Genomic DNA, 26,035 nt, shown 5'->3' on the forward strand with positions numbered 1-26,035 from the left:
TCTCTCCCTTGTTTCATTTTTATTGTATCGGCGAATAACAGATTAGAAACTATCAAATATAGTGTAAGAATGAGATCACAAGCCAGTCTGCCTCATGACCCTATGTGCCGTTGGCTCACTCATGTTCCCGAACTCCACGCCCGCCCTCTTACACTGTGGTCTGTACTGCTGGGTCTTGACGTCTACAAACCACATTTCCCAGCTTCCACTGCCAGCTGGCTGTCTTTTAGAATCAGCTACTGGGAATCTAAAGTTACTGTTGGAAAATCAGAAAGGACAAGCTGAAAGATTCTTGCTTTGGGCTCCAACAGTGTGGCAGGCGTTGGCTGTAGGAACAGGAAAAGCAGGGAGAATTTTAACTCCTGAAACCTGGACCAAAGCACCATCTTTTTTCCTGGTTCCAATCCTGGTCAAGACAGCACCTTTTGACCAACCATCAGTTGGTCCAGAACCACCTGAGATAGCTTCTCCAATAGCGCCGCGGTAGGTGCTGCGATGGGTTTCAACTCAGGGACAGCCGAAGCGTCTTATCCTTAGATATCGCCCCCTTCTTCCTTTATACTCCTCCAGGACCTCCACTTCTCCTTCTGCACCTGCAACAAATGTTCAGCCATTTCCCTAAGTTGAATTCCCTTTATTCAAAATACCTAGAGTGGTTTCTTTATTTCTCTTTCCTAGGAAGAGTGCTTCAGTAATGAAGTTTTGGAATTGAGTTGCTGGCCTGTTTGTGCTTAAGTGCAATCATAATCTCTTACAGTAGGCTCTTACTGTAAATCCACAACTTGCAGTGCCATTACAATTTCTCAGATCATCACTCATGGTTGTTTAGAATGCTGTGCTTATTAATGGGCAGGGTTTAGAAGGCTAGGAGGCTGCACTTGACTATTATGACAGAGATGATGACTTATAGAGACTGAGGTAGGCTAGCTATTGCTGACCCACACTGGAGAGTTTACACAGAGAAAATGATAAATTTAAAGATTTAAACTTCCAGCATAAAGCTGAAAGAGAACTAGAGAGGGTCTATGGCACCACTAATATTCTCTCTAAATTCTTGTAGCCACAGAGCAGATGTGGCTGGAAAGAAAATTCCAAATGTCATGTGTACATTGCAGAATTACAATACAAGTCTAATTCATAGCTTCACCAATTTTCCTTTGTAAAAAATAGGACTTGACTCTGAAGGAGTAGAACTTGAGACTTTGGAACTTCCCTGGTGCTTCAGTGATGAAGAATACTCTGTCAGTTTAGGAGACATGGCTTTGATCCCGGATCCAGGAAGATCTCACATGCCTCAAAGCAACGAAGCCCATGCGCCACATCTATTGAGCCTGTGCTCTAGAGCCTGGTAGCCACAACTACTGAGCCCATGCATGGAAACTAGCAAAGCCTGCACGCCCTAGAGCCTGCGCTCCACAGCAAGAGAAGCCACCGCAATGAGAAGCCTGCCTGCACACCAACTAGAGAGTAGCCCTTGCTTGCCAAAGCTAGAGAAAAGCCCGTGGAGCAACAAAGAACCAGCACAGCCAAACACAATAAATAAATAAAAATGTTTAATGTGTTAAAACAGAACAAGAACTTGACTTTGAATGGAAAAATTTTGGTGGACTTGGAAAAATCTTAGAAACTAAACCACTGCCAGACCCCAAGAAACAGTTACTTCTACCTTGCCCAGGGAGATTAGCCAACCCTTGTAATAACCTCACTGAGGAAGCTGCCTTTCAAGGGATTCTTATACTACTAAAAGTCACCCCATACACACCTATTATTTCCAGATTTGTAACTATAATCACACCTCAGTAAAAGTCTCGTACAAGAGACAACAGCTTATACGTATGGAAAGTCTTGCATGTTTCTGTTCATTTATATTACTGGAAACCCAAGAAATATGTATGGGAGTTAAGTTCAGGGAGGATGGTGTATAACTCTTAATAAGGCAAACTTAGCTGAGATTCTTTATTTAATGCATTGGCTTTAGTAGTTAGAAATGCCTCTAACAATTTGCAGTGTTGACTGAAATATGGACTCTACAATGGTGTATAATAAATGAAATTGATATGCCCAAATTCCCTGGCATAAAATAGAAGAGAAATTGAGTTGTTGGAACTCCAGAGGCAACAGCATTCAATAGTATTACCTTTGCATGCCCCCTGGCACCACTGTGTAAGCAGTGGTGGTTCATAACCCAACAGGTCCTGTGGAGGTGATGCCTCTGTGCTTCCTGTTGGTCTCCTCGGGTTCTGGTCCTTTCCCTGAGCCTGGTCCTCCGGGCTTCCTGTGAGTACTGTGTTTACTTTGATATTCCACCCCAAAGTTCCTTTTCCATTGAAGTTAGCCAAAGTCGCCTCTAACAAAGAAGAGTGAATTATATAATTGGTATTTTTGTTTCAGTTTACAAGCCTATTTAGTAACTCACACCATATTCATTTTAATTCAACAGTAACCTCTGTTTCCTAGGCCACATATGTAGAGAAGACTGGAAAAATGGGGGTGAAGGTGGAAAATCCAGGAAATGTAAGTAAAATCCATGAGATTTTTCACACCCACCAAGGTATAAAAAAATAACAATTCTGAAATTATGTGTTGGCAAGTATGTGAATAGCAGTGGGAGTGTAAATTGGTACAAACATGTTGGAAAACAGTTTCCAGTAGTAAAGGCAATGATATATAACCCTCTATACTCAGCAATATACACACTGTGGGATTTATCATAGAGAAATTTGCCTGTACACATAGGAGAACACATGAGAATGTTCTCACAAGGATTGTCTGTAATAGCAAAAAAGGGAAAAATGGAAATACTCCCAAATATTCAATCAGGAAAATGGATTGCCTATGATATATTCATGCAAAGAATTTTAAGCAACTATGAAAATAAACTCCAGAACACATCAACAAGATAAATCTCAGCAATATAATGTTTAATGAAAAAAAACTTTAAAAAGTAAAAAAAAAAAAAAAAGTTGGGGACGATAAGATAAAGGCAATTCACAGAATATTACAAAGAGCATGATTCCAAATTGGTACAATATTTAAAGCAGGTGAAACTAAATAGTATATTGTTTGAGAATACATGCAATAGTGATAAAATTCATGTTGGAGTCGCCTCTGAAAAAAGGAGAGGAATGTGAACCAAGAGGGGCACATTGTGAGACTTCAGAAGGACTGTTAATATTCTACTTTGTAACATATTTTACTACTCTCTTTTTCACTGGAAAAAGATCGAAGGCAAAAGAAAGGGGGACAGCAGAGGATGAGATGATTAGATAGCATCACCAATTCAATGGACATGACTTTGAACTCAGGGAGATAGTGGAGGACAGAGGAGCCTGGCGTGCTGTAGTCCATGAGGTCACAAACAGTCAGACACAATTTAGCGATGGAACAAAAACAACAAACAAGTTTTGTTTTGTTTGCAATTCTATGACTCAGAACCTCCAGTATAGAAATGTAAAATATAAATCTCCAAAAGAGAGATTTGGAATTCCATGATGCCCAAACTTTTTTAACCATAAACTATTTAGAGCTGGAACTCCTAGAATACAGACATGGCTTGAGTAAAAGTCTATTTGTCCTAGCTGCATGTCAGTCCTCTCATCCCAACCCAGGATTATTCCCTTCCCACACTCTTGGCTGCAAAACTTCCCTGAGTGTCCAGGACACTGCTTCTCTGTCTACCTACCTGGACTCCTATTCTTTGCTGCGGAGATCTTGTGAGACCTAGGAGCTTGGAGAAAACCACGTTCTTGCCCCTTATTCTGACCTGAAGCAGCATCTTTCTGGGCCCCTTATCCTTAACACAACCCTTTTAGTGCTGTGTTCTGTCTGCTGCACTGGTTTCCCCACTGTGCATGGGTGGGCCTCTCGACATCGCTCCTGCTCCAGCTCTTGGATGCCAGATAACCTTCTCCCTCAGTCTTCTCTCTCCCCTGCACTTTGCCAGATCACAGTGGGTAAGGCTTGAGATAAGATCATGAGACTTGAAAATTATTTCCTTGGGTATGGTTGAAACTGGAATGACACAGAACAACAGACTTGGGAAGACAGGCTCCAGAAAGAGATGGTAGCATTTGCCCATGAAGTCACCACTGAGTTCATGGCCATTTCTGAAGCCCAGATAATAGCCCAGAACAATACTTGAAGTAGCCAGGTCTCTTCAAAAAGAACTGGCTTGAGTAATTGATTAGTGAATATAATTTGAACAAATCAGGCAGCTCACAGACAGATGGGGGTAGAAGAAGAAAAACTCACAAGAGTCCCAAGGAAGCCCCAGGATGATCAACAGAGGAGACACAGGGCCAAGTACCAGGCAGCTAGAAGCCCAGAAATGTTGTGGAGGACCCTGGAAGGAAGGCCTGGAGTTCCCTGCCATTTCAGCTAAGGGTGACGCCACGGGAGTACTGTTGTATTTTTATTTTTGCCTGCTCCATTCGTCTCCCTCTGCCCCTCTATGTGGCCTGAGGAAGCAGAGGTTACAAACCGCAAAAGAAACTTAGATTGTTATGTTGTGACATATGCTGAGCAGCATGTGAATCTTTAAGACAAAATCAAATGGATTAAATTAGGGTTGTTAGAAGCAGTCTGGCTAATGTTAAGAGAAAATTAATATTTTTGAAGAACATCAGTAGCCCTCAGAATCAACAGAATTTTAGAGAATCAGGCTCTGAGACTCGTCCAAAAGCCAGGATGACCAGCAGGAATAACCAGGTCATCCTCAGACCCATCTGGGCAGGACAGTGTCTCTGCTGTCACAGGCCACTGCCACCTAGAGACACACAAAACCAATGGTCCAGTACCAAATCTCTGTCACCACCACCAATCATGTCTGAACCATTCCTGAACCTTTGCATGGCTCCCTCAAGATCCAGCATGGGAGCCTAGGCAACTGAGCAAGGTCACAGTCCAGCTCCCTAATGGCCCTGGGGCTGGGAGAAAGATTCTCCCTTTTGCCTTCCATCATGAAGGAAGAAGGATCTGCACCCAAGACAGGATTTCCCAAAACTAGAATCAGGGTATGGCTTGCTGAGCTGCCCTGCTGCTGTTGCTGCTGCTGCTGCTGCTAAGTTACTTCAGTCGTGTCCGACTCTAAGCGACCCCATGGACTGTAGCCCACCAGGCTCCTCCGTCCATGGGATTTTCCAGGCAAGAGTACTGGAGTGGGGTGCCATTGCCTTCTCCGGCTGAGCTGCCCTAAGAAATGACAAATGTCTACAATGACTTTCTAATACTGTGTGGTATTATAAATCAATATCTGTAAATGAAATGTATTTGAACTGACTCTGTGTTTAAAAATGAAGAAATTCTGTATGTGTGTGAGTGTGTGTAAAAATGAAGTTTGCCAACAGCAAGCAAGAAGGAAGATTTCAAAAGAAAATCAAAAGCCACAGCTCCAACAGCACAGAGGCCAGAGAGCCAGAACAAGCACTATATCCCAACCTTTGGGGAACCATCTTAGGAAGAGCCAGGAGTTTCTCCTGGGCTGGGACAGGGCCTGGGCAAGAGCTGAAAACCTCCCTTCCACCAGCTCCAGAGAAGCTCATGCCACAGGGGCCTCCAGTGAAAGTGGCAACTGAACCGGGGAAGCAAACCCTCACAACCAGGATGCCCCACTCCCAGTCATACTCTTGGAACAACAGCTGCAGGGTGGCAGTGGTGGTCTCTGGTGCAGGAAGTTGCTATTTTAATCTGAAATATTCATTTCCTAAACTTTCATCGGAAGGACTGATGCTGAAGCTGAAGCTCCAATACTTTGGCCACCTGATGTGAAGAGCCAACTCACTGGAAAAGACCTTGACTCTGGGAAAGATTGAGGGCATGAGGAGAAGCGGGCAACAGAGGATGAGATGGTTGGATGGCATCACCAACTCAATGAATATGAGTTTAAGCAAACTCTAGGAAATGGTGAAGGACAGGGAAGCTGGGCCTGCTGTGGTTCATGGGATCACAAAGAGTTGGACAAGACTGAGCAACTGACAACAATAACAAACTTTCTACATTAAACATGTGTAGCTTTTATAATCAGGAAGGAACGGGTTAAAGAAGTCAAGCACACTCCAGTGGAAACTGTCCTTTCCTTTTCTCTTCCTGCTAGATTAAATAAATCATCTTAGGATATCAATTAGGAACTAAATGGACCGGAGGGAATATGTTGCTGCTGTGTGTATGTAAAAGACAAAACTGAGCAAATTGTACACCTGGGAGAAACCAGAACTCAGTCCTCATGGTTAGGGGAGAATTGGGTTGGGTTGGTTGTCAATTTAATTGCTCCAAACTGGGCTCTCACTTTGCAACAAAACGAGACCAAAACAAAACGTTTTATTTAGTTTGTCAGGGATCTCTCTTTAAGGGTCTATATCTCTTCTCCAGTCTCCTTCTTCAATCACACTCATACTTTCCTGGGAGACTCCTCTCCTCTCCAGAGCAGCCCATCAAGCCCCATAGAATGTGTGTAGACGGTTTTGCTGCTATCAAGAATGGCTTCTGGAATCTAAAAGAGACAAAGGAACTTATTTACAAAACAGACTCACAGACATAGAAAACAAATTTATGGTTACTAAAGGGGGAAGGGGAGGTAAGGGACAAATTATGTTTGGGATTAGCAGCTGCAAGCTACTATATATAAAATAGATAACCAAGAAGGTCCTACTGTATAGCACAGAAAACTGTATTTAATATCTTGTAATAACCTATAATAGAACAGAATCTAAAAAAGAAAATGTATATGTAAATCACTTTACTATACACCTAAAAATAATACAACATTTTAAATGAACTATCCTTCAATTTTTAAAAAGAAAACAAAGAATGGCTCCCAGGACGGTGTGGACACAGCCTGAAGCAGGGCCATCTCGCAGAAGGTTGGGCACCAAGGACCAGGCCTGCAGAATTCACGAGTCCCCAGAAGGGTGGCAAACTCCCTGCATATTCTAGACACCAGGCAGACCAGGGAGGAAACAAATCCAGAGAAGGATGGTGGGTGGTGTGATGTGAGGAGTGCAGAGCAGATCATGTCTAAGAAATCTGTCTGAGATGTGGCCAGGAGAAGCCTCAGGAAAGTGGTAGGATCTGCGAAATCAGAACTGAGATGCAGGCTCTGTCTTCAGGCACCACATGTCCAGCCAAATCCAGGCCTTCGGGGAATTGTCCCTACCTTGTCCACAGGCCACATGTTTTGGACTTGACTTCTTAAGCCAACTTACTCTATCCATTCCACACCTCAATACATGTTCTGACCTCTCTTACTGTCCCTGTTTCCTTGCTGTCACTCCAGTCCACAGCTAGAGTACACCCTCCTTGCTAAAAAGTGATTCAAAGTACCCCCTATCTCTCCTTTACTGGACACAAATCAAAGATAAGAGGTGGTAGTGAAAGGGTTAGCACCTTGACAAGATTCTCCCCTATTCTTCCCCTAGTCAGAGGAATCGAAAGAGCACTGAATAAAAAAAGAATTATATAGATAAATAGTGGCAAATCAAGGAGGGGAGTGGCAGAGTGGTCCCCCCAGGTGAGGAGGAATATTTGGAATTGTCAACACATGGTGATAACAAAAAGCAGACTGACTTGTCTTTGGTTTCTATTACTGTTTTAAAGTTCTCCATAGACAATGCATCTCTTTATTCCTTGCATCCAGAGCAGACCAGTCCAACACCCCTTGGTACTGACCAGCGCTCTGAAACTTTCCATGTTATGAGCAAATTTGCACTTCTGCAGTTTTTATCAAATCTTTGAGTTCTCCATCCATAAGACGGCATCCACAAGTGGGAGAAAACTGAAAGCTATCACTGGGGGAGGTCATATACAAACCCTTGCTGGAGGAGGTTTAGACAACATCTGGTTTAACCCTCTCATTGCACAGTGATGGAAACAAGTGTAGAGAGATGATGTGAGTTAGTGGCAGTGCTGGTCTTGACCTCAAGTCTTCTGGGGCTCTGTATACAGGACTGTATCTTGTACAGAAGGGGGCACAGTTACTTCAGGATTTTATGGTTATTATAGGTCCCTTTCCCAATTCAAACAAGAACTTCCTCTTAACTACTAAGGGTTCTAACAGTAATACATTCTCTGCCTGAGTCCCAAGACAGCCTTCTCAGAGCAGGGTCAAAACCCCTTGCTTTCCTTACAGCCACCTGATTACAGACTTGATGACCCCGTGAATTCTATTCATAGAATGTCTCTGCATCATCACCTAAAAATGTGAGAAGAAATCCCCTCTGCAGGCATGTGGTCTATAGGGTCAACGTTTCCTGTGCTACTCCAACTTTTATAGCTTTCTCCATTGGCTGCTCTGTGCAGCTCGAAGTGTTCATCACTCTGTACCCTGCGTTCTAAAGCCAGAGCTTTCCTGAAACCTCCAAATTTCTCTCTGTTCCACCATCCTTGCAACTTCAGCCCCTTGGGGGGACAGCAAGCTTGGTGAAAAACCCCAGCATGTCAGACCCTCAGTTACATTTTTATTCTGTTACTCTTGGTCAGAAGGGACTTTCTTTCCCCAGTCCCCTGTGACACCAAAACTGCCATGATGGCCACAGGTGCTCTCAAACAGCAGATTTGACATCAGCCAGAATATAATCTTTAATGAACAAAGAAATCAGTTGCTCCTCCATCGCAGCAAATCATGACCTGGCACACTCCATGAGCAGGCTCAAGTCCTTTCCCATTGTCCATTATTTTCAGATTATCCATGCCATTCTTCTCATCAGGCCGAGTCATTAAGAATTCACGGTTGGTGTGGTTGAAACACTGCCCAAGTGACTCAGTCTCAGATTAAAAGAAGAAAAAGGACTTGTTAATTCACCATTGCTTAGAGAATAAAGTCTCAACTCTCTAGCAGGACATTCAAGGACTTTTCATGAACTGGCTTTAACCAATCTCTCCACCTCTATCATCCATCATCACCATGGAGCCCTGCTGTTTCTACCTCATACCTACTTTCCACGTCGAATGCCCACTCATCCTCCAGGACTCAACTTCAGTTACCTTCTCCAAAGCTCTACCCTGACCTCCATTCAAGACTTATCACTTTATGATCATTTGTCTCCTTGTCTGTCTCCTCCACTAGACTGTAAGCTCAAGGAGGAGCTCCACTGCATGGTAAATGTGGGGCTATGGATAAGTACTTGAAACTCTAATTTGCAATTTCATCACTTGTACGGGAAAACAATTCTTAAGAGGAATACATGAGTTAATATATATTAAACACTCAGAAAATATCTATTATTATGATCAGTATTCAAACCACAAAAAAGGTTGATAATTCTTGGTCTCCCCAATATCTAGCCCGATGTCTGAGACACAGAAAATACTCAGTAATCACTTGTTGAGTAAATTAATAAATGAATGTGTTCCATCCAAATCTATTTTCTGTTTCCTAAACATTCCATGTCCTTTATAACCCTTTGCTCTTACACACTCTGTTTGGAAAGCTGGTTCCTCCCCACCCCATCCTACAGCTACCCATTTTCTACCTGGTGAGCTGCTACTTATCCTTCAAGACCAAGAACAACTATCACCTCCTCTTTTCTACCATCCCAGACTCCCTTGAAGCAAATTTATCTAAGCTTACACAAAACTTTGTTCATAACCGCATTATCAGGCTCATGGCATTGTCTTACAATCATTGTAGTGTGTGTGTGTGTGTGTGTGTGTGTGTGTGTGTGTGTGTGTTTGCACGCATGCATATGCTCAATCGCTCAGTCCTGTCCGACTATGCGACCCCATGGACTGTAGCCTGCCAGGCTCTCTGTCCATGGAATTTTCCAGGCAAGAATACTGGAGTGGGTTGCCATTTATTTCTTCCTCCAGGGACTCTTCTCGACCCAGGATCAAACCCACATTTCTTGCATCTCTTGCATTGGCAGGCAGATTCTTTACCACTAAGCCACCCGAGAAGCCCTATTGTAATGTTTGCTTATGTGTTAATCTCTCCCTCTTCACAGTGAGCTCTCCCAGAGCAATGATTGATTTATGTATCCCCTGGCCCCAGTGACTACCATTATGCTGGCACACGTTAGGCACTTAACAGGCAAAGAGGAGATTCCCGAACAAGTCCAGACGTTGATCCCAGTGTCACAGAGATGGTAAAACAAAAGAGCCCAAGGACTTTCAGGCTCTAAAAAAGCCTCTCCTGGGAGGCAGGGAATCTGCTTGCCTGCTTGGAGTGATGTTGCCATTTTTCAAATTTCTGTTACTTACTGCAACAGAACAAAACCCAGACTCATCATAATAAAATAAATACCATACTCCCCTCCAACAACAACAAAAACTCAAAAGAGAAGGAAGCATCATCCACTATCCCATTAAACTAACAAATCTACCACTTTCATTTTTCTTTGTTCCTCTATAGCACTTTATTTATATGTGTGCTTGATTTTACATAGTCACACTTATAATGTAGACACAATATGACATTCTGCTTTTTTTGCTTAACCATCTTTCATAAGCATTTTTCCAAGTTACTATACTGTCTACAAAATCATCTATTCTGGCTGCATAATATTCCATTTTGTTGTTTCTAAATTACAACTATTAAATATTATGCCAAATATATTTTCACCTAAAGCTTTTCTTCTTCTAACTGATGGTATTTTTCAAACATTCCTGCCTAAGATTTCAGTATTTTCCTAGGGGCTTTGACAAAAGAGCTGACTTTTTTTTTTTAAGTCCCAGCACACAGTTAAGTCAAAGCCTAGAAAAATAGTTCTCAACCTCTGGATATGCTTTTGAATCACCTGAGGATCTTTTAAAACTACTGATATACAGACCCAACCCAGATCAAATGAGTCAGAACCAGAGAGTGGAGTAATAGAATGTTTTAAAAGGTCTTCAGGTGGTTGCAATGAGAAGAAGAAGGATCAGATCAATGGGAACCACTGGTTCTATCAGGACAGAAAATTAGCGAGAGCATCGTGACCAGCAGCTTGATGGGTTTTTGTTCTGGAGCAGAGATTTTGATGTCCCCTGCTGGACCAAGGAAATTAGTGTTATACAGAGGGCTGTTGGAGGCTCATGGGATAAACCTGATCAGTCATACATACTCATTCAATGAGTGTCTATTGACTACCAAATTGAACAAAGTTGCACCCCTGAATTCCAGTCAAATATATCCAGTGGCCTAATTTACGTTTCTGCCTGGATGTAAACAAGACATGTTGAACTTGGCATGTCCAAATACTAACACCTAATTTATGCTGATCAAACCAGATGTTCCAGTAGTCTTCCTCATCTCAGTGGATGGGAACTCAAATCTCCTGACTGCTCAGACCCAAGACCTTGGGATCATACTGGTGCCTTTCTTGTCACATCCTACATTCCAACTCATCAGTGAGTCCCAAGAGGTTTCCCTTCAAAATATATCCAGAATCTAGCCACTTCTCACCACCTCCACCCAGTATCATCCTGGTCCAAGCTATCAAACATCCCTTGCCTAGATTATTGCAATAGTCTCTGAAGTAGTCTAATTCACTAAAAACGGTTGCCTTTTGCAGACTCTTCTTCACAAAGCAGCCAGAGTGATCTTTTAAAAACATAAATCTGATCATATTAGACTAAAATTTTCAATGTCTCTCTATCTCACTTGGGGTGTGATGGTTATGTCAGCTTGACTGAGCCACAGAGAGACAAGGCATTCAGTCAAACATTATTTTAGCTGTGTCCATTTGGGGTGTTTCTGGATGAGATTAACATTTGAATCAATAGAAGTAGTCTTAAGCAGATTTTCCTCCCTAATGTTGGTGAGCCTCATCCAATCCCTTAAAGGCCTGAATAGAACAAAAAGGCTGAGGGAACTCTTGCCTAATTGCTTGCACAGGGACATCAGTCTTCCTGCCTTCAGACTCCAACTGAAACATTGGTTCTTCCTGGGTCTCAAGCCTGTAGACTCACAGACTGGAACCTTCACTTGGTCACCAAGTTGCCAACAGCAGATCTTGGGACTTTTTAGCCTCCATAATTACAAGAGCTAATTTTTTATGATAAACAAACAATAAACAAGGGTTCTGGAGAACGCTGATAGATAAACACAGTAAGATCCCAAGTCCTAATCTAGACCTTCACATCTATCAGATTTCCCCGTCACTGTCTGACCTCTTCTTCCTCTTCCTGCCTCAAGCACTGTACTCTGGTGGCTCAGACGTTAAGGAATCTGCCTGCAAGGCAGGAGACCTGGGTTCAATCCATGGATCAGGAAGATCCCTGGAGAAGGAAATGGCAACCCCCTCCATTATTCTTGCCTGGAGAATCCCATGAACAGAGGGCTATAGTCCATGAGGTCGCAAAGAGTTAGACACACTGAGTGACTTTCACACTTTCACTTTCAAGCCAAACATGCTCCTGCCTCAGGACCTTCGTACCTGCTGTTTCTTCTGCCTGAAAATCTCTCCCACACGACCCACTCCTTCACTTTCTAAAGGTCTCTCTCAGCTCAACCACAGCTCACTAAGGAGAACCCCCTTGGTATACACAACCCCACAGATAAAATAGCAACCCATCCCCATATGACGTACCTTCATCTTCCTCCTCTGCTTGCATTTTCTCTATTGTACTCTCGACTGCCTGATGTATTAAATATTTGTTTGTTTGCTGTCTTTTCCTGTAAACCCAGATACATAATACATTAGGTAGTGATAAGTGCTATAAAGAAAAGTAAATAGGGGATATGAATAGAACATGAGAGGGTGTTGTTTCCAACAGGCCATTAGGAAAGGCCTCCCCGAGGGAATGTACAGGAAGTGACAGAACCAGGTGACAGAATCAGAACTGAAAACGAGAAAGAGGCTGTGAACACAGTGCCCCATTCTTATCCCCTTATTATTATTATTATTTATTTATTTCGGCTGCACCAGGTCCTAGTTGTGGCATGAGAAATCTTAGTTGTGGCATGCGGGAACTAGTTCCCTGACCAAGGATGGAACCCAGACCCCATGCATTGAGATCATGGCGTCTTAGCCACTACCCCACCGGGAAGTCCCCACCCCCACCACCACGTCATCATTCTTTATTCAGAGAAAAGCCAGCGGTATCCTTCTTCATCGAGTGCAGCAGCCCTCACCTGAAGTTCCCTCTGGCTCCACGTGGGGCCTTGTAGCCTCTGGGACAACGTCAGCAGGGAGCTGGGGAATCAGCACCCTGTCTCCCTCCTCTTCTGACGGGGCAAGTCTGAGGCCTGTTCACGAGCAGCTCCCAGAGGACTGAGCTGGCTCACCCACATCCATCGGCCACCAAGGTCATGCAAGGTTCGGCAACACCTTGCATCTGCCTCCCTCCCTTCTCTACCTACCCGTGCTTCCCACTCCTTGGACTCACTGGCACTGAAATCCTTTATCTCAGGATGTAGCCTAAGACAGAAAAGAGCTCACCTGGCTCCTAGTGACTTCTCAGCTTTCAGCCGGAGGACCTGTGGGAGCGACCCACAGGGAAGAAGGCCTCTGCTGGGGGAAGGGGTGTGCCGCACCCACGGACTGCAGGCACTGGTCTGTCGGGTCAGTGCTCAGCTGCCTAGGGGGCGGCTCTTGACCCAAGCATTTCACACCACCAACCACACAATAGAGTGAGATATTCAAATCAGCTCGAGGTCCTGCAGAGAGAGGGCGGCTGCACAGGCCTGGTGGTGAATTTATAGAAGTGGATTAGCCCAATCTGCATACTAAACAGCATGTAAATTATGTTATTTCAACCCATAAGTTTGGACATGTCCATGGGAATAAAAATTTATGACAGTGATAAGATGTATGGTTGGTGTAAATAAGCTAACCCAAGCAAAATGTGGGGAAAATGCTATGGAAATTCTCCAGATTAAGTGAGTGATACCAGTCCCACCTTTCCACAGGAGAAGGGGAAGCTGACTTCTGGCCCTGTCACCGCCATCTCAATGCTGTTTCCAGTCACTGCAGAGAAAGGGAGGGAATGGTCAGTGTTCAGAGGTGGCTGCAAGCCCTGCCATTGAAGAGAGTCAGTCTTAGAGATGGGAGCAGTAATCACTCCAAGATCTAGGAAAAATGCTCTCAATAACAGTAATAATAACAAAGAATAATAATATAATAGCTGATATTTTTGAGGACTTACTATGTGCCTAAAACAATTCTGAGCCCTCTATGTGGTCTACTAATTTAATTCTTATAATTTAGTACTAATAGAGATAGGTACTATTATAGTACAAATAGAGATAGGTACTATTTTGAATCCTATTTTTTAAATTTATCTATTTATTTATTTATGTTTAGTTGTGCTAGCGGGTGGGGGCTACTCTTTGTTGCAGTGCACGGCTTCTCTTCATGGCCGCTTCTCTTGTGGCGGAACACAGGCTCTAGGTTCACGGGCTTAGTAGTTGTGGCACACGAGCTTAGTTGCTCTTAGATCTACCCACACCACAGGAACCCGTCCGTGCATTGGTGTGGGCGCACTGCAGTTATGTCCGACTCTCTGTGACCCTGTGGACTGCAGCCCGCCAGGCTCCTCTGTTCATGGGATGCTCTAGGCAAGAGTATTGGAATGGATTGCCAGGCCTTCCTGCAGGCGATCTTCTGGACCCAGAGACTGACCCTGCATCTCTTTTGTTTCTTGCGTTGGCACGCAGGTTCTTCACCACTAGCGCCACCAGGCGGCTTCTTATCTGCTATACCACTGGGGAAGTGCTAATATTTTTTGAAAGTTTGATGACACCTCAAGGTATTCAGCCTATTAGTTCACAGTCCAAGGATTGAACCCAGGCCCCAGGAGTGAAAGCGCCCTGTCCTAACCACTGAGCAACCAGGGAATTCCCTATGAATCCTATTTTAATCTGAACAAACTGAAGCTCAAATTCCAGCATATAGTAAGTAGTAAACTGCCCTCAGACAGCGTGACCCCAGAGCCTGCATACTTAATCACAATGCACTTACCTTACCGTTGAACATCATGCTGAAAGGAATTTAAGGAGTCATTTATTTCAACCGTCTCACTTTAAGATGAGGAAACTGAGGCCAACAAAACTTGGTGACTTGCCCAGGGGAAATGGCAGAGCCAAGATTCTGGCTTAGGATTTCAGACACCATGATTAAAGATCTTTCAAGAGCCCAGGGCACCCCTTCCTGCTGCCAACTGCAGTAAGAAAGCCAAGGTGGCTGGAATCAGTCTTCATTTTCCTTCCTGTGTGGCCCTGGATGAGGTCTGCCTTCATTAGATTTGCAAAGGGCAGAGCTGGGGAAATTCAGCTCCTGCTCTCCGAAGGTTTTCTCTCCTAGCTGGGATACTCTGCCCTGCCTATCTGGGGAGAACTCAGCAGAAAAGATGCCAGTCCTCACCTCCACAGCTAGCTTTCCCTCACAAGCGCCTGACTCTAGTACTTGCTGCACAGTCCCCAAGCATCAGACTTTCTGGTCTAAAGTTCATCCTGTTGCAAGCAATCAATCCTATCTCAAACCAGCTAAGCCAAGGAGGAGGTTCTAGGGGGACTGGGAAGTCCAGGGAGGAATGGGCTGGATCTAGTGGACAAGCGGCTGCATCCGTTGACTCAGTGTCCTCAGGATGTCAGGTCTCTGTGTCTGCCCCTTCTGTCTGTAGGCCACACTCTCTGGGAGTTTTTCTCTACGAGGTGGGAGAGAGAACAGCCCAAGCCTGCATTCTGAGGGCCAACCATGCAGAATAGGGTGGAGGCCAACACACTAAGTCCATATATTTATCCTATAGGGATTTAGGGAACACCTAGGCTCAGACAGTAAAGTATCCACCCACAATGCGGGAGACCAGGTTCGATCCTTGGGTTGGGAAGATCCCTTGGGAAGATCCAATGGCAACCCACTCCAGCACTCTTGTCTGGAAAATCTCATGGACAGAGAATCCTGGTAGGCTACAGTCCATGGGGTCGCAGAGAGTCAGACACGACTGAGCAACTTCACTTTCTATATGGCTGTATCTCAGAGATACAGCCATAATGAAAGCAAATGTAAATCTCATGCCCTATGGAATAGACATTCTATTGGAGGAAAGATGCTGCTGTGGCTGCTGCTAAGTCACTTCAGTCGTGTCCGACTCTGTGCGACCCCATAGACGGCAGCCCACCAGGCTTCTCCATTCCTGGGATTCTCCAAGCAAGAATACTGGAGTGGGTTGCCATGTCCTTCTCCAATGCATGAAAAATAAAATAAACAAATAAAAAACAAGATAAATAGGTGAAGTAAATAGTATGTTACATGGCGATGATTGCAGAGAAAATAAAATAGAACGGGAGAGAAATGCCAGATAGTATGTTATTAAATTGGAAGTAGGGGCAGAGAGGCCTCACTGAGAAAGTGGTACGTGAGCAGAGAGCCGAAGGAGGAGACTGAACAAGGCAGGTATCTGAAGGAAGAGCATGTCAGACAAAGGGAACAGCCTTTGCAAGACCCTGAGGTGGGAGCGTGCTTGGCATGATGCATGACAGAGAAGGGGCCAGGGTGACAGGAGTGGGGTAAGAAAGGGGGAAGTAGAGGAAATAGGATCATAGAATAACAGAGGTAAGGGACGCTTTAAGCATGGCCTTGTAAAGAGAGAGAAATGGGTTGTCATGGAAAGGTTGTGAGGGATATTTTATCCATGGTTTTACAGAGAAAGAAAAAGGTTGTCATTGAAAGCACTGGGACAGAGAAATGATGTAATTTGACTTACATTTTAAAAGGCTCATTCTGGCTACTGTGTTGAGGATGGACTATAGGGGGATGTGAATTAAAATGAGGAAACCAATTAGAAGACTATTGTGGTAATACAGAGGAAAGAAGCTGGTGGCTTCAACTAGAGTGAAATTAATGGTAAGATTCGGGAGATATTTTGAAATGGAGCCAGCATGACATCCTGATGAATCATATGTGAACTGACAGAAAGAAGGGTGTCAAGAATGACTTCAAGATTTCTTGCCTGAACAACAAGAACTGATGGAATTGTCATTAACTGAGATGGAAAAGGCTAAGAAAGGCGGGTTTGGGGGAGGAGAGGGGTCAATCAGGGAAAATGTACTGATAACTTGCAGGGTTTCACACCCACATTCAGATGAATCGCTGCACAAGGCAGATGGGGTACTCCTATCGGTCAGCTGCATCACACACCAATGGTGGGAGGCAGGGCATCTGTGACTGACAGCCTCATCAGGACCCCTGGGGATGGGAAAGCCATAATTCCTCAAAGGGAGGGTTGCTGGGTGTTGCTGGGTCAGGTTGCTGACCCAACACCGGCCTCAGAAAAATCTCCTTGAGCAAAGTCCGTAGACAACTCTGTTTACTCCTTCTCACAGGGGAGGGGAGGGCCAGGAGCCCAGGCACTGAATAGCATTAGTGGCTGTGTGCTCCTCAGAGAAGGTTGGTGGCCTTGGTTCAGAGAAGTGGGAGGCTGAACAGCAGAGCCTGACCACAGAGGCCACACACGGACCTCCCCCCCAGACAAACACCCTGGCTTGCAGCAGCTTCCCATCCAGGCTCAACCACTGGCTCTGGGCTGGCCCAAATGCTAAGGTTCTTCCAGTGGGTTAGGAGGGACAGAAAGGCTGGGAAGGAGAAAAAAGAAATGCCAGATGCCTAGAACCTAAGGATTCTAAAATTTGAGGCATAAGTTGGGAAAGAGAGAAGAGAAGGAATGAGGGAAGAGAGAGGTATTATGAAGTCTAAGCTCACTCTGCTCGCTGGATAGGCCAATAAATCCAAGGGACGAGGGGTTGAGACAAGGAAGGGACTTTATTCGGGAGCTGGCTGACCAAGAAGATGGCAGGCTAGCGCCTCAAAATAACCTTCTTGTCGGCGTCTGGTTGCCAGGGTTTTTTTTATGGATCAAAGATGGGGGGAGGTGAGGAAACAGAAAGACCATTTAATTCTTGTAAATATCTCCTAGAGGGCAAGCCTCAGGCAGGGGGATGTGTTAGTTTCACTTCCTTACAACCCTTCACAGGTAGTCAGGGTCAGGCTATCTCCCTGAAAAAGAGTGAAGTTGCTCAGTCCTGTCCGACTCTTTGAGACCCCATGGACTGTAGTCTACCAGGCTGCCACGGGTGTCCCGTCCTACAGAGGAGAGGCCAAGGCCCTGTGCCGCTGGGCACAGGAGGGAAGCGCTGTGCTCTACTTACATTACAGCTTTGTTCTCCACTCTTCTGTGCCCCAGAAGGCTGACTCACCCCAGGAGACTGTGTCATCCCAGCTCCCTTGCAGCTTCCAGTAGGGGGTGGCAATGCAAGGCCCTGGCAGAGTTCAGGGGGAGGGAGGAGAGAAAGGTGGGACATTTCTTCCCCAGCCCTCCCTGCCTCAGGGCCACATCTCTAGCTCTAACCATCTGTGACTGTAGCTCTGGCTCTGTGGTCCCCTTTACCTAGCTCCCTTGGGGAGACCCTCCTCTCCCAGCCTGAGGGAGAGTGCCACTAGGCCCCAGGTGCCTTACCACTCTGGGTTTCTTCCCTTGACTCTGCCTTCACCTCTGTAAACCCACCCTTCACTGAGGTCTTGTCATCGGAACCACTTGGAATGAGTTCATTTCATTTGGGAGACCGTGGCTGAGACAAGCCCCAAGACTCCCTCAGAAATCCTGAGCTTATAACCAGCACCATGAAAGTGACCAAGGGCAGCTTCACTCAGGCAAAAATGCGGCAACTAATGGTTGTTTTTGTCAGGCAATGTGTGGGGGGGGGGGCATGAAACAATCCAGGTTTGTAGCCCACTCAATGGACATGAGTTTGAACAAGCTCCAGGAGATGGTGAAGGGCAGGGAAGCCTGGCGTGCTGCAGTCCATGGGGTCTCAAAGAGTCGGACACCACTGAGTGACTGAAAACAGCTCTAGGAGCACGTGCTCCAGTCAGAGTTGAGGCTGAAGGACCTGAGAACCATTATCTGGAGTCTCCTCCAGACTGGGATGCCTCAGCACACTCAGCTCTCACTGCAGCCAAAGGCTGGGCTGCTTCCCCTTCCCACACCCCTCTTGGGCTGCCTTGTGCCATGACTTTTCCCTTCAAGGCTATCCTAGGTCTTCAAGTTGTCTCCACCCCCTAGATAAGGATGGAAGTGGGTGGAGGGTGGAGGAGAGAGGAGTTTCCAGGAAGACTTTGTGTTGCTTCCGTACCTCTCAGCCCTAAGGTCAGTGCCTGCACGGGGTGTGCAGCCAATGTGCATTTGTCAAATAAGCAAATGAAGAAATAAGCAAGACTACCCCTGAGTGGAGGAGCAAATGTGAAAATTCCTTGCACAGAGCTGCACTGGGCTCCACACAGAGAAGGGAAGAGTCAGGGCCCTAGTGCTACAGGCTTCCCTGGTGGTTCAGTAGATGAAGAATTCGCCTGCCAAGCAGAAGACCCAGCCGGGTTTGATGGGGAAGATCCCCTGGAGAAGGAAATGGCAAACCCACTCCAGTATTCTTGCTGGAGAATCCCATGATCCCATGGGAAAATCCCATGATCAGAGGACCGTGGCAGGCTATAGTCCATAGGGTCGCAAAGAACTGGACACGACTTAGTGACTAAAACAACTGGTGCTACAGAGCTCCATCATTTAGGTAAGAACTGTCTCCAGACAGAAATGCTGGACACAGACATAGCATGATTCCCAGAGGCCCAGAGAACCAATCAGGAGACCACAGCTGAAGGATCACACCGCCGAGGGAGAGCAAGAAATATGTGCATTGAGTAATACAAAGCTATGGAAGAGTATGTTTGGGTGTGGTTAAAGCAGACTCTGGTACCAGGCTGCCCAAGTTCAAATACTACTTCTGCTTCTTACCTTCTGTGAGACCTTGGACAAATTTATGTAACCATTCTGGGCTTCATGTTCCTTCTCTATAAATTGGGGACAATATAGCACCCATCTCACAGTCTTATTGTAGAGACTAAATAAGCCATGAAGCAAGTAAGTTATGAAGCAAAAACCATTTTAACAGTTCCTGGCACATAAGTGCTATGTACATTTGCTTTTATTATGATTTGCTATTATCCCAGGTGGCTCAGTGGTAAAAGAATATGCCTTCCAGTGTAAGGAACACAGGAGATGTGTGTTCAATCCCTGGGTCAGGAGAATCCCCTGGAGTAGGAAATGGCAACCATCCCAGTATTCTTGCCTGGAAAATTCCATGCAGAAGAGCCGGTGGGATACAGTTCATGCAGTTGCAGAGTCAGATTTGACTAAGCATGCACACACTTCAGTTCAGTTCAGTTGTGTCTGACTGTTTGTGACCCATGGGCTGCAGCATGCCAGGCCTCCCTATCCATCACCAACTCCTGGAGTTTACTCAAACTCATGTCCATTGAGTCAGTGATGCCATCTAACCATCTCACCCTTCTCCTTCTGCCTTCAATCTTTCCCAGCATCAGGGTCTTTTCAGATGAGTCAGTTCTTCGCATTAGATGGCCAAAGTATTGGAGTTTCAACTTCAGCATCAGTCCTTCCAATGAATATTCAAGACTAATTTCCTTTAGGATGGACTGGTTGGATCTCCTCACAGTCCAAGGGACTGTCAAAAGTCCTCTCCACAGTTCAAAAGCATCAATTCTTCAGCACTCAGCTTCCTTTGTAGTCCAACCCTTACATCCATACATGGCCACTGGAAAAACCATAGCCTTGACTAGACAGACATTTGTTGGCAAAGTAATGTCTCTATTTTTTAATAAACTGTCTAGGTTGGTCATAACTTTGCTTTCAAGGAGCAAGTGTCTTTTAATTTCATGGCTGCAGTTACCATCTGCAGTGATTTTGGAGCCCCCCCAAAAATAAAGTCTGACACTGTTTTCCCATCTATTTGCCATGAAGTGATGGGACCAGATCCCATGATCTTTGTTTTCTGAATGTTGAGCTTTAAGCCAACTTTTTCACTCTCCTCTTTCACTTTCCTCCAGAGGCTCTTTAGTTCTTCACTTTCTGCCATAAGGGTGGTATCATCTGCATATCTGAGGTTATTGATAATTCTCCCTGCAATCTTGATTCCAGTTTGTGCTTCATCCAGTCCAGCATTTCTCATGATGTACTCTGCATATAAGTTAAATAAGCAGGGTGACAAGATAGAGCCTTGACGTACTCCTTTCCCAATTTGGAACCAGTCTGTTTTTCCCATCTCTTTCAGAATTTTCCACAGTTTGTTGTGATCCATACAGTCAAAGGCTTTGGCATAGTCAATAAAGCAGATGTTTTTCTGGAACTTTCCCGCTTCTTCAATGACTCAGCGGATGTTGGCACTTTGATCTCTGGTTCCTCTGCCTTTTCTAAATCCAGCTTGAGCATCTGGAATTTCACAGATCACATATTGTTGAAGCCTGGCTTGGAGAATTTTGAGCATTACTTTACTAGCATGTGAGATGAGTGCAATTGTGTGGTAGTCTGAGCATTCTTTGGCATTGCCTTTCTTTGGGATTGGAATGAAAACTGACCTTTTCCAGTCCTGTGGCCACTGCTGACTTTTCCAAATTTGCTGGCATATTGAGTGCAGCACTTTCACAACATCATCTTTTAGGATATGAAGTAGCTCAACTGGAATTCCATCACCTCCACTAGCTTTGTTCATAGCGATGCTTCTTAAGGCCCACTTGACTTCACATTCCAGGATGTCTGGCTCTAGGTGAGTGATCACATCGTAGTGATTATCTGGGTTGTGAAGATCTTTTTTGTATAATTCTTCTGTGTATTCTTGCCACCTCTTCTTAATATCTTCTGCTCCTGTTAAGTCCATACCATTTCTGTCCTTTATTGAGCCCATCTTTGCATGAAATGTTCCCTTCGTATCTCTAATTTTCTTGAAGAGATCTCTAGTCTTTCCCATGCTGTTGTTTTCTTCTATTTCTTTGCATTGATCACTGAGGATGCACACCTTTATGAAAGAATAAATTCATATGGGCAGAAGGGCACAATGCTAACCAGGCAGGTATGCTATTTTAGTATTAAAGGCTATCAGCCAAGTCACACCAAAGCAACCTCTCTTTGTGTTTTCACATTTAATGAAAATCTTGAGATTTTTTTGTACTATTGCATAACAAATAGAACTATACTTAATGCTTCAACGTGACACAACCCATTTTATCTTCTTTTAAAGATGGTCCTATAATATTTCTGATATGATTTTCTTCCATTTAGGAAGTTAGGATATAATCTCCCACAAGCTACAATGTCCTCATTGGTAAGACAGAAAGACCTGTACCCTTTTCCAGGCATTGTAACAGAGATTAAGTGAGACAAGGTCTATAGGCACTCACACTGACCTTGCTTTCTGGTGTATGCCATTGTACCTTTCGCTTTCTTGTTCCCTGGAGAAAGATCTTTATTCCCTGCTGGCTGCCTGGCTCAGGGGAACTGGCAGGCAGTTATGCCAGCCTCGTGTGGTCTCATACCAGGGAATTCTGCGCCGAGCGGAAGCTGACAGTTCAACCCCAGCAGCTCAGAGGCCCCTCTGAGCCAGGCTTGCTTCCAGAATTGGCTGAGGGCTCCTCAAAGGAGCAGAGCCACCAGGAAGGGAAAAGGAGGGCTCTCAACAAGCGTGGAGGCCCAGCCATGACATTGGACCAGCTCCTCCTCCCTGCTGGAGACGTCCCCTGAAGACCGAGATGCGAAGAGGATCTGCAATGGGGAAAACTAGAGGCAACCGAGAGCCAGGATTTGTCTCAACAGCTTAACTCTCTGCTTTCTTGTCAGCCCTTATGGCTGGCAGCAAGGATAATTTGAAATGAAGAATGTTTTTCAAGGAGGAGCAAGAGTCTCTCATCTGAAACTAATTTGTTGTCCCAAATTATACTGCAGAAGTTGTTTAGAAGCTGCAGATTAAGTTGTGCATAAAAAATACAGCGACTCTTGATTATCCACACTCATGGATAATCCAAAAACAACAGATACCTCAAATGATTTCTACTTGGTTTCATAATGCAGGATTATTTCCCCTCAACTTGTTTGCTTTTCTGCATGTAATTGTCTTCAGGGTATAGCCAGAGAGCTAGGGGATCTATAACCTTCTGTTAATTGCACAACAACCAAGGTTTCAGCACCATGCCCTGCAACGCAGAAGCCGCCTGAGTGGTATTTATAAAGATGAAAATACAATGAAGGAAAATGAAAAATAAAGTGAGAAAGAAGGAAAACAGTTAAATTTTTGTCCTTTGCACACACAGGCCAGGGAAGGGTGATTAGGAACATAGGTTCTGGAGTCAGACTGCTCACATTTCAAATCCCAGCTCTGTCTCCTACTAGGGGGATTTCAAGTGCTTATGTAACCTCTCACAGCCTCGGTTTTCTCATCTGTAAATTGAGGTTAATAATAGTAGCAGTTTTAAGGCTGCTGTTAGGATTAAACGAAATCATTTATATGTTGTGTTTAGCACAAGGCCAGGCACACGGGAAGTATTCAATGGATGTACATTAATGCCAGCAAACTGGGTAGCTGGCCTCTTGCAATGAGTGCTCAATAGCATCTTATGGAATTCATCGCAGGACCCCAGGGGCTAAAGACAGATTACAGCCCTTCCATGTCCCTAGAGTGGGATGATCCAGGCTTCAGGGGAGGAGGCAGCTGAAGCTGTGGATGAGGACTAGGGGAGAGCTCAGGTCAGCTGTCAGCTCCTCTGTGTGCTGAGCCAACAGGCCCACCATCCAATCTTAATGATCCTGCCTAATGGGGTAAAGCAATTATGATTCACAGAAAATTGGCCATTAGCAGCTGGGAAAGCAAACAGCCTTCAATGGCACAGCACAAACATCAGGTCAGGAGAGAGGCCCAGGTGTGCCAGGAGGGACCTGCAGGGGCCAGGACCTCTACTCCTGGAGCTGTCATGTGGAAAACGGAAGGGCAGAAGATCTTCAGTTCACTTGGATATGAGTCAAAGAAGTGGGGAATGGAAGAAGGGATACAGAACTACCAAGGTGGGCTGCGAGAGTGAAGACACCAGGAGGGCTGTTCTGGACCCCAGAGTTCCAGAGTTCATCTCAGCCATCCCTCTGCCTCTGGAGAACCCAAAACAGGTCAAGGAACCAAAGCAACTTAAGCAGGTCAAGGTGAAGTTTCAGGAAAACACTTACCCTAGGGTAAGATGACCTGGATAGCAGTAGAAGTAGTGGTGGTGATTATGAACTTGGCACTGTTAAGCTCTTTCCATGGGTGATCCCTTTTAATCCTCACAAGCTTCATGAGGAAGATATGATTTTTGCCCATTGTACAGATGAAGGAATGAGTGTCCATCTGTAAAGAAATTGCGTTAAATCACCCAGCTAATAAGTAGGTGATCTGAGATTTGAACCAATGTCCTTGTGATTCCAAAGTCCCTGCTTTTAACCACTCCTCTGAGATAGTAGCTTCAGCAGAACAAGCTCAATTGCTTGATCTGTGAAGAAATTCTCGCCCAGTGTTGTGTGGGAAACTCGGAAAGAGAATTAAGATTGGATGGTGGGCCTGTTGGTGCCAAAAATGGGAGTTGCCACCTCCTGTGTCCTGCCTACTGGGTGCGGCCAGCCCACTCAATGGAGAGTCGAGGGCTCAGGAAGCCAGGCTGGAGAAGAGAGTGATGATTTTCTTTTTACATTTTTTACAGCAAGGTCTTTGAAGGCCTTTGAGGTGCTTTCACACACCCTCTGGGATGCCTGCTATTCTCTTCCTTAGGTTTCTCCAGTGGCTCAGCGGTAAAGCATTCACCTGCAATTCAGGAGACCAGGGTTCAATCCCTGGGTTGGGAAGATCCCTTGGAGAAGGGAATGGCAACCCACTCCAGTATCCTTGCCTGGAGAATCCCACAGACAGAGGACCCTGACAGGACCATGGGGTCACAAAGAGTTGGATGCGACTAAGCAACTAACACTTTCCAAGCCCTACAGAGCGGAGGCCCCTGGGGCAATGGTGCCTTGGGGCAAACGTGCCACTGACACTGGGGGCTCACTATATCCTATAGCCTCCACCCAGCACAACCTCTGACCCTCAGCCCCTCTGGGTCTCAGGCTGCCCTGCTGCTGGTCACTCACAGGCACCCAGGTCTGGAACCCACCGGGAGCTGCCCCAGAACTCATGGGACAGATACAGAGGCAGCTGTTTCCAAAGGTTTCTGACTGCTTTCATCTCTTTTTCTGCACCTTCACGCCCCTCAGCCTGTGCTGGGATGTGCTGGAGCAGGGAGCAGAGAGATCTGGGGCTGGTGTGGAAACAGGTTGGGTTGGGTTATCTGGTTTGAGATTAAATCTATGGTGGACTGAATCACTGCCCTTCTCCCCACCATCCTCTCAGCCCTCCAAGACCTCAGCTGCAGAGCCAGCATCGCTTTGTCAGCAGACCGTTCTCCATGTCTGTGCGCAGTCCTCAACCCTTCATCTATCATCCCCACTTGCACCTCGCCCATCTCTTTGTTTTCCATCTCCTCCCCTTCTCTCTGTATTCACCCTGCCTCTCAGCCTCCAGGCTGCTCTCCATTTCCTCCCACGCAGCAGAGAGCTGGAGAGAAGGGTCTCTGAGCTGGGGGGAGAGCTTACACTTTGTACCGCCCTCCTCTTTAATTCCACAGGTTGATTAGAGGCAGACCTCTGTCTGGGCTCCGGGGCTCTTTACTTCCTGTTCAGTGTTAACCTCCTTCAGCAGGGAAACTTGTCAAGTTCTGGGAGCAAGTACCATTCCCAGTGCCTAGGACTGGGCTGGCTACAAGAAACCACTCTGCAGAGGTGGCTAAGCGGCAGGCTGTCCTTTGTCCCCACTTGCTGGCAGTAGGGAAATGGACTAAACAGTGACTGATGGCCTTGGTGAGTCCTGAGATCCAATCTTTGTTTCTACTTGGTTTCCCCTAATATGAAGAGAAGCTCCTGAGATTCCAGTACAGATCTGAAGATGGACTTTGTGTCCAGTGGAGAACTTTGGCCCAGAAAAACAGGTCATGTGTAATTAGATGTGGTTCCCGGAGGCTGCCTTGCCACCCCCACCCTGTCCCCTGTTCCCACTCCCTGGCCTTGGCTCTCTGAGTCCTTGGATCTCTGAGCAAAGAATTTCCTTCATCAGAGAGTAATTGCCCCTGGCTCCCCTCACTTCTAATCAACAAGACAAGGTATTAGTTCCTGGGAGCATGATTGATTTCCAGGGACTTGGAACTTAATTACATTTTTGCAAAGTCTGTTTGGAATC

General features: G+C 45.4%; 1 long non-coding RNA gene across 2 annotated transcripts in view; it reads right to left on the bottom strand.

The window, feature by feature from the left end:
- Window positions 1-1,536: 1,536 nt before the first annotated feature.
- LOC121817627 (uncharacterized) overlaps window positions 1,537-26,035 on the bottom strand; it is a 186,070-nt gene continuing 161,571 nt past the window's right edge. For both annotated transcript variants that reach the window (XR_009599911.1, XR_009599912.1), the window contains 4 exons: window positions 23,962-24,121; window positions 12,501-13,880; window positions 8,620-8,757; window positions 1,537-6,487 (listed from right to left, as the gene is read on the bottom strand). This is a non-coding gene — a long non-coding RNA (uncharacterized LOC121817627). The remainder of the gene's footprint in view (window positions 6,488-8,619; window positions 8,758-12,500; window positions 13,881-23,961; window positions 24,122-26,035) is intronic.

Source organism: Ovis aries, chromosome 1, assembly GCF_016772045.2.
Source record: "Ovis aries strain OAR_USU_Benz2616 breed Rambouillet chromosome 1, ARS-UI_Ramb_v3.0, whole genome shotgun sequence".
Lineage (NCBI taxonomy): Eukaryota > Metazoa > Chordata > Mammalia > Artiodactyla > Bovidae > Ovis > Ovis aries.